The sequence below is a fragment of the Lontra canadensis genome, unplaced genomic scaffold (assembly GCF_010015895.1).
Source record: "Lontra canadensis isolate GAN:19392208 unplaced genomic scaffold, GSC_riverotter_1.0 scaffold3, whole genome shotgun sequence".
Classification (NCBI taxonomy): domain Eukaryota; kingdom Metazoa; phylum Chordata; class Mammalia; order Carnivora; family Mustelidae; genus Lontra; species Lontra canadensis.
Window position 1 is genome coordinate 17,609,685 of NW_022630997.1, and position 6,677 is coordinate 17,616,361.

At 52.4% G+C, this 6,677-nt stretch overlaps 1 long non-coding RNA gene across 1 annotated transcript; it reads right to left on the reverse strand.

The window, feature by feature from the left end:
• Positions 1-1,498: 1,498 nt before the first annotated feature.
• Positions 1,499-6,409, reverse strand: LOC116882045. The gene is made up of 3 exons (XR_004385538.1): positions 4,173-6,409; positions 2,524-2,621; positions 1,499-1,748 (listed from the first exon to the last, which is right to left on the reverse strand). It is a non-coding gene; the product is annotated as an uncharacterized LOC116882045 (long non-coding RNA).
• Positions 6,410-6,677: the final 268 nt, after the last annotated feature.

The following is a 6,677-nucleotide window of genomic DNA, read 5'->3' on the forward strand; positions in this document are numbered from 1 at the left end:
AAGATCTAAACCAAGAGGGTAAAAGAACCACTTCTGGATTAAGTAGCATTTCAGCTCAGCTTTGCAGGACAGGCCTTACCCCACCCATCAGCATGACATCCCTGTCCACAGTCAGCAGTCCCAAGGGGAGCCCTTTGACTTCCTGTGGTCTGAGTTAAAGGAGTGAAGGAGCAACTAGACTGTGACTCCCCAGAGGGCAGGCCTCATCCCCCACTCATCCTGGCCCCCCAACCCCAGTGGAGCCTGGAGCCAGCTTTAAGGAGCATTCTGTCAGTTAAGTGCCCTTTGATTGATGAGTTGGGGAGGCTGAACTCTGCCACACTCCCCTCTCGCTTTGGAGGGATGACACACCTGTCATGCAACCTGCACACACATGTCCCAGCTCACCGGGACACATGTCAGGAGGGCCGGGAGTAATGGCAGGGAATTCTTAGGTGGTCACTGCCCAGAACCGGAGGCTCAGAGGAGCCAGATCTGTGTCACATAGCCATGCCCAAGCTGCTTCTTCCGTATTGGTTCATTCATTCACTCGTTCATTCATTTATTCAACAAGTGGTAAAGAGAGAGTCTCCTGGGCTATGGGCTGAGGACGACTCGAATGAACATGACTAAATCCTGGCTCTCAAGAGGTTTATAGGTCAGGACAGCTGTAGGGCAAACATACTAGAAATGACAGTATCAAGAAAATTATGCCAAGAGCCGGGAAAGCTGTAGAGGGGACTGGAAGTTTCCCAGGGAAGAGAAATCACTGCTGCTGGTGGTGAATAATAATGTTAATAATAAGAAGAAGAACAGAATCTAGCAGGCACCTTGCTAAGCATTTTACAGGAAGCATTCAGAAGACGACTTTACTTGGATCGGGTCTTACAGAAGATTAAGGCATTGATGGGCAGAGATGAGCCGGGTGTTGGGCAATGCTGCCATTTCAGAAGGACAGCATCGCAGACAGAAGAAGAGCATGAACCAGGGCACAGAGGTGGGGAGTTGCTTGGTGGGGAGTGTGCAGGGAAGCACCCAGAGGCCAATCTGGCTGGTAAGTATGGGCATGAAGTCTTGGCGAGAGGGGTAGGAAGGGGCCAGATCACAATGGGCCATGAATATCAGAGTCAGGAGTTTGTACTTTATTTAGTAGGCAGTGGGGAGCCATTGAGGATTTTTGAGCAGGGGAGCGACATGATTAGAGCTGTGCTTTAGGAAAATGAATCTGGCAGCCGTGAGTAGAACAACCAGAGCCGTGGAACTTAAGAGAGCTGTGCAGGGAGGCAGATGCCGCACCTGGTGACTGGCATGGTGTGGGGCTTGTTGGGTGAATTGGAGAGGCCTGGGGGAGCTGTGATAAGGGCCTTCCCGGGGACAGTGGTGATGGTGAGGCAAAGATGGGTGCCAAAGAAATTGGGAAACGTCTGTGAACTGGTACACTAACTGAAGGTAAAGATGAGGACTGGGGAAGGGCTGGAGGCTCCAAGGTCTCTGCGAGGTTGAGACCTTGCGAGGTTGACATGGCAGTCGGCAAAGCAGGGACTCACAGGTTGTTGCCGGCTTCAGGAGAGACACGAGAGTCTGCTTGTCCAAGTGTCAGGCTTGCGCTGCTGCGGTTGTGGGCTTGGATCTCAAGAGAAGCTTGGAATTAGAGATCAGTGCTTCCATTGCCTGCAGGGAGGTGACGGCTGAAAGTTTCCGAGTGGTAGAGGACTCCTGAGAGACTGGAGAGAACAGGGGAGAGCTGGAGTTGGAGCTTTGTGCTGTAGCTACATTAAGGGGAGAGCGTAGGGGACAAAAGAGACAGAGAAGGAGGGTTAGAGACACTGTGGGTGTGGGGTGGGGGGGTGCAGTGGGAAAGGCAGCCAAGAGATGTGGGAGTTTCCCTCACCGGCCCACAGCTCAAACCAAGGCCCCAGATTTGAGGTTTCCCCGGAGGCCCTCTTACCCCTCTTCCGGATGGAGCAAACAGAAGTGGGAATCAATGCAGGGGAAGCAGAAGCCGATGAGAACAATTGTTCTCTGCCTTGGGATTCCTGAGACCCTCAAATCTCAGCACACTCAGGGGCTATTAGGTTCATGCTGATGATTTGGCTACAAACCACCCGGCCGGGCTCCTCTTTCTGAGGTAGGTGGCACCCTTGTCTTGTCATCCCCTGGACAGGTTTGACCATCCTCTTCCCCGGCACTGGAGATCACCCTGGTCCGCAGCTGACTCCCTCTGTCTTGGGCCCTGCTCCTGCCCCTGGGCTGGTGACGCCCAGGTCCCCCAGCATCCCCAGAACTGTGGGGTTTAGGAAGTAGAACGGATAGGACCCAGAACCTCGTTTCCCATTGAAGAGGAGCAAGGCGTGGGAGGTGGTGCGGGCCCCCACCCTCCCGGAGGGGACCCGCAGTCCTAAATGCCCCCGCGCCTTCTCCATATTGTGGGAAAAGCTGCTGCATCCATCACTGTCAGGCACCGAGTTTGAATAAATTTGAATGCACTGAGCCGTGGGCTGCAGTTTCTATAATATCACTTTCCAGTTTGAATATTTCACTTACTTTTTTTTTTTGAATTTCTTTTTATCCAACAGTTTCTCCTCCTTTTCATCTCCCCCCACTGCAGCCACTGGATGTAGAAAGGACAGTGTCTTGAGTGTCTGAGATGGGAAGAAACCAGGCCTTTGGCACCTTTGGCATCTCTGTCCTCCCACCTGCCACCCCCACCCAGCACATGTGCTCCCTGGGCTGGGAGCTCCATCTCCCCACCGTCTGTGTAGATGGGGATTCAACACTTGGAGAATAAGCCACCCTGAAACTCCAACCCTTGCATATGGGCAGACCACGTATGCCAGGGTCCTGCTTCTTTCCTAAGGGGGACTGAGGCCCTCACCTACGGACACTCATCACACACACACACACACACACACCCCTTCTGATATAGTAACTTGTACCTAAATGTTAATGGCAGATTGCAATTTCCCACTAGGAAGCTAGCTCCTAAGTCCCTCCCAGCCACTGTCCTGCCCTCCCCCATAAATGAGGACTCCCAATTACAGATGCCCTCTCCATCTCCCTATACCTCTTCACTCTCCATCCATCAGTGTGGTATCAATACCGCCAGCCTTCTGGACAGGGGCTGCTGGGAGGGAGCACTCCAGAGAACCACCCCTGGCTCCTGGCCAGAAGCCCCATGATTTTCTAGACTATGGTTAGTGCCATCCTCACTTCTCACCCAGAGCTCAGGAACCAGGAGGAATTGGGGTGCACGCAGGGAAAGCGAGCATCCTGGAACAAAATGACTCAGAACTGCATTGGAGAATGGGTCCAAATAGGGAGGGGGAGGTGAGCAGGTTGAGAAGGGTTCTGGGGACCCTCTGAGTCTGTATTTTTCTATAGTGGCATCTGGTCACACTGCCCTTTGGACCATATATAAGGTACCCCTGCTACATAGATAATCTCGAGAGGGCAGTGACCATTCAGGAGGCTCGGTGATACTGACATCGATGAGGACATTCTGCTTTATGGGGCACACTAATTGGCTCTAGGGCCACTGAGTGCCCCAATCATCTAAAAAGGACCCACACTGACCATATGTGGATCCCTGCACCTCCAAGGGGTCATCCAGACCATCTCCCAAGGAGACATTATTCATAGAGCACATGCCACTTGTCCCTGCCAGAAAGGGTACACTTCCTTTGGCTCCTACTCCTCCCCCCAATAATGCCCACATCTGCCACACAGTAGGTATGTATGGGGGTGGGGTGTGAGGGGAAGCAGGAAGCATAAAGTCTCAGTGAATCTGTGACTTTTGGAGGTGATGCCGCAGAACCCCACTCTGTGCCTGGTCCTGTGTGCTCATAGTTAGTGAGACAAGGCAGGAGACAGGAAGAAATGGTTGGATTTGGGGGACTCAATATGTGATTGGGGAGGTGAAATTGTCGTTAAGAGTAATATTTATTTCTACTTCACACCGTGCAATGGTCAAAAGGGCTTTGAGCAGATTTAGGACGCGTGTGCGCACACACACACACACACACACACACGCAGGGATCAAAACAGTTTACAAAAAGAAAGGACAATCAGAAACCATTTAAAGGCAGGAGAAAGATAAACGGATGAAGGCTCTGGTCAGGGGAGTGTCTGCAGTTAGCATAGCCATCACAGGATGAGGGCCCAGGCTGTAATTGTCCACCTCTCAAGGCGCTCACCTGTATGGGTTCAGGTAGTCAGGGAAGGCTTTCTGGAGGAGGCAGAACCAGTCCGGGGACTTGACAGATGGCAGAACAAACCGGAGCAGTATTCCAGTGGTGGGACTAGAGTGAGGAAAGTCAAAGAAAAGGAGCTGAACGCGTAGCAAACGTTGGGTCAGGGAGGGGTTGGCAATGAAAGTGGTGAGTTTGAGGAACAGTGAGCAGGTGGCAGAGAGACAATATGTCTGGGGACAGTAAAGAGATGAGAGTCCCTGTGGGCCATTGATAGAGAGGAGGTGGGGTGGTCACTGCACTGGGAACACTTAGGAGGCACCCCAGACTAGCTTGGCCTCACCCCAATATCTCCTAATTCTAATACAAGCCCCTCAGCACCCTCTTCCTGCAGCCCCTCTTCCCCTTCTGCCCCCCATGAGCTCAAACTCAGCGTCCAGCAAAGACAGCCTTCACCAGGGGAGGGTTAGCCACATCAAACAGGCCTCCCCCTAAGAAGGAGGCACATACCCCTACAAGGGCAGAAGCCTCCCCCCTCCCGCCGTGTGCCCTGGCTGGCCCTGTGGCGGGAGGGGTGCAGTGTGAAGGGAGAGGCTCTCCTGCTGCACCATGACAGATGATTGACTCGAAACAATATCTAAGGCGATCAGGATAAAGTACTGGCCATTTCAAGGCTCAGCAGAATTCAGATTCTAATTAGACTTCTCACCACATTCCAAATAAAAATGGTTCCCCTGGTATCCTCTTTGCCTATCAGGTGTCTCTCCCTGATCGCTGGAACAAAACGCATAAAGAAAGTGATTAAAGCCATAACAAAGGCATAAAATTGGAATTATCGCTGCCACCACATCTGGGAGCATGGAGTGTCACCACACCGCCCCCTCCTCCCCAAACCTGCACACACAGAGAAATGCTGTCCCACCCCAGCTCCTGGCTGGGCACCCTGCACTGCCTGCCAGCAGATGGGTGAAGAGGTAGGGGGATGAGGGTTCAGGGGGAGGGATAGGACTGGTGGGGGGCAGGAGGTCTGAGGAACCGGGGATTGGAGATCAGGAGGCAAGTAAAGTGGGCAAATGAGGGGCTCCAGGCCTGGGGAGAAAGGGGTGTGTGGTCTAAGGAGTGAGGGATGAGCAGACAATGGCCACTGTCTCTAGTGTCTAAATATTTGTCAGTGGGGTAGGTCCTCGGGGTTCTTGCCTTGATGACCTCCCCACACCCAGGACATACATGCTCGTTGGCACACACATGTAATCAGGGCTTACAACCTGCTGTAAATTGTTTCATGCCCTCCATGTAGTGTCCGTCTCTCTTGGGAGACACCACAAGTCCCCCCACTGCCCCACTGCCCAGGTCACCAGACCCAGGGCTGGTTTTCAGTTCCCTTTCCCTGCCTGCTTCCAACAGGGGGCACTCAACTAGAGAGACCAGTAGGTCCCCATCCATCCCTAACATGTGTGTGCATGGCCAGCACCCAATCCAGAGACCCCAGTCCCCTATACTGCACATTTGCACACATGCACACACACACGTGTGTGCCATGCCTATAACAATCCCCTCACACAGTGCCCCCTATGCTGGGATTACAGCTGAGGCGCCCCATCTCGGCGGGGTCCTGGCTTCTCTGGCTCTTTTTGCCTCCCCTACTGCCGCCCCACGTGTGCCCCTCACAGCTAGCCTGGTACCTGGTAGTCCCGGGCAGCCTTGTTCCTTGCGTGGGGTGGGTAGGCAGGCGGGAGGTCCAGAGGAGGGTGAGGGAGTGGGAGCGGGGCTCTGAGCGGGGACGATATAAAATTAAAAGGTAAAAAGCAGGAACGCAAATGGAGGGTGCTTTCAGCTTTCACATTATTAATGACTCTTCAAAAAATCGGCGAGTTTTCCAATCTTCTCTGAGAAGCGCTTGAAGGAGCTCACAGATGAAACTGACCTTCAAAATGTTCTTTGGTCTTTAGTTAAGAAATTCGCTCGCCATTATGGCATCATTAGGGAAACAAGGATAAAATTACTCCATGGTTAATGACCTATAGTATCTCCCCACCAAAATTTGTTTCAGATCTAATAAAACTGTGCTTAACACACTCGGATGAGTTATGAGGACTGTTCTGCAGGGTATTAAAATGTGGAAAATAGATTTTCCGAAGCTGGGGGGACTGGACTTTTTGAATCAGATAGCAGAATGGAATTTTCTGGGCAATAAATTCTTCCATGTCTCAATTTCATCTCGCGCTCTCTCTCTCCTGCCTGCCTCTGCCCCTCTCTCTCCCTCACTCTCTCTCTCTCTCTCTCCCCCACTCTCTGTCTCCCTCTCTCTGTCTTTCATCTTTCCCTAAAATACTGAAGCAACACAGAAACGCTTCAAATTTGAAGCCTACATAAACTTTGAAAAAAGCAGAGTGACAGAGGCCGTCTGTGTGGGGCAGGGGGAGCCCGTATGTGTGTGTTTGTGGCTATGTTTGTGGCTCCTGCCCGCCCCACAAGAGTGGAAGCAACTCTCCATCACCGCACCCAGGGCCC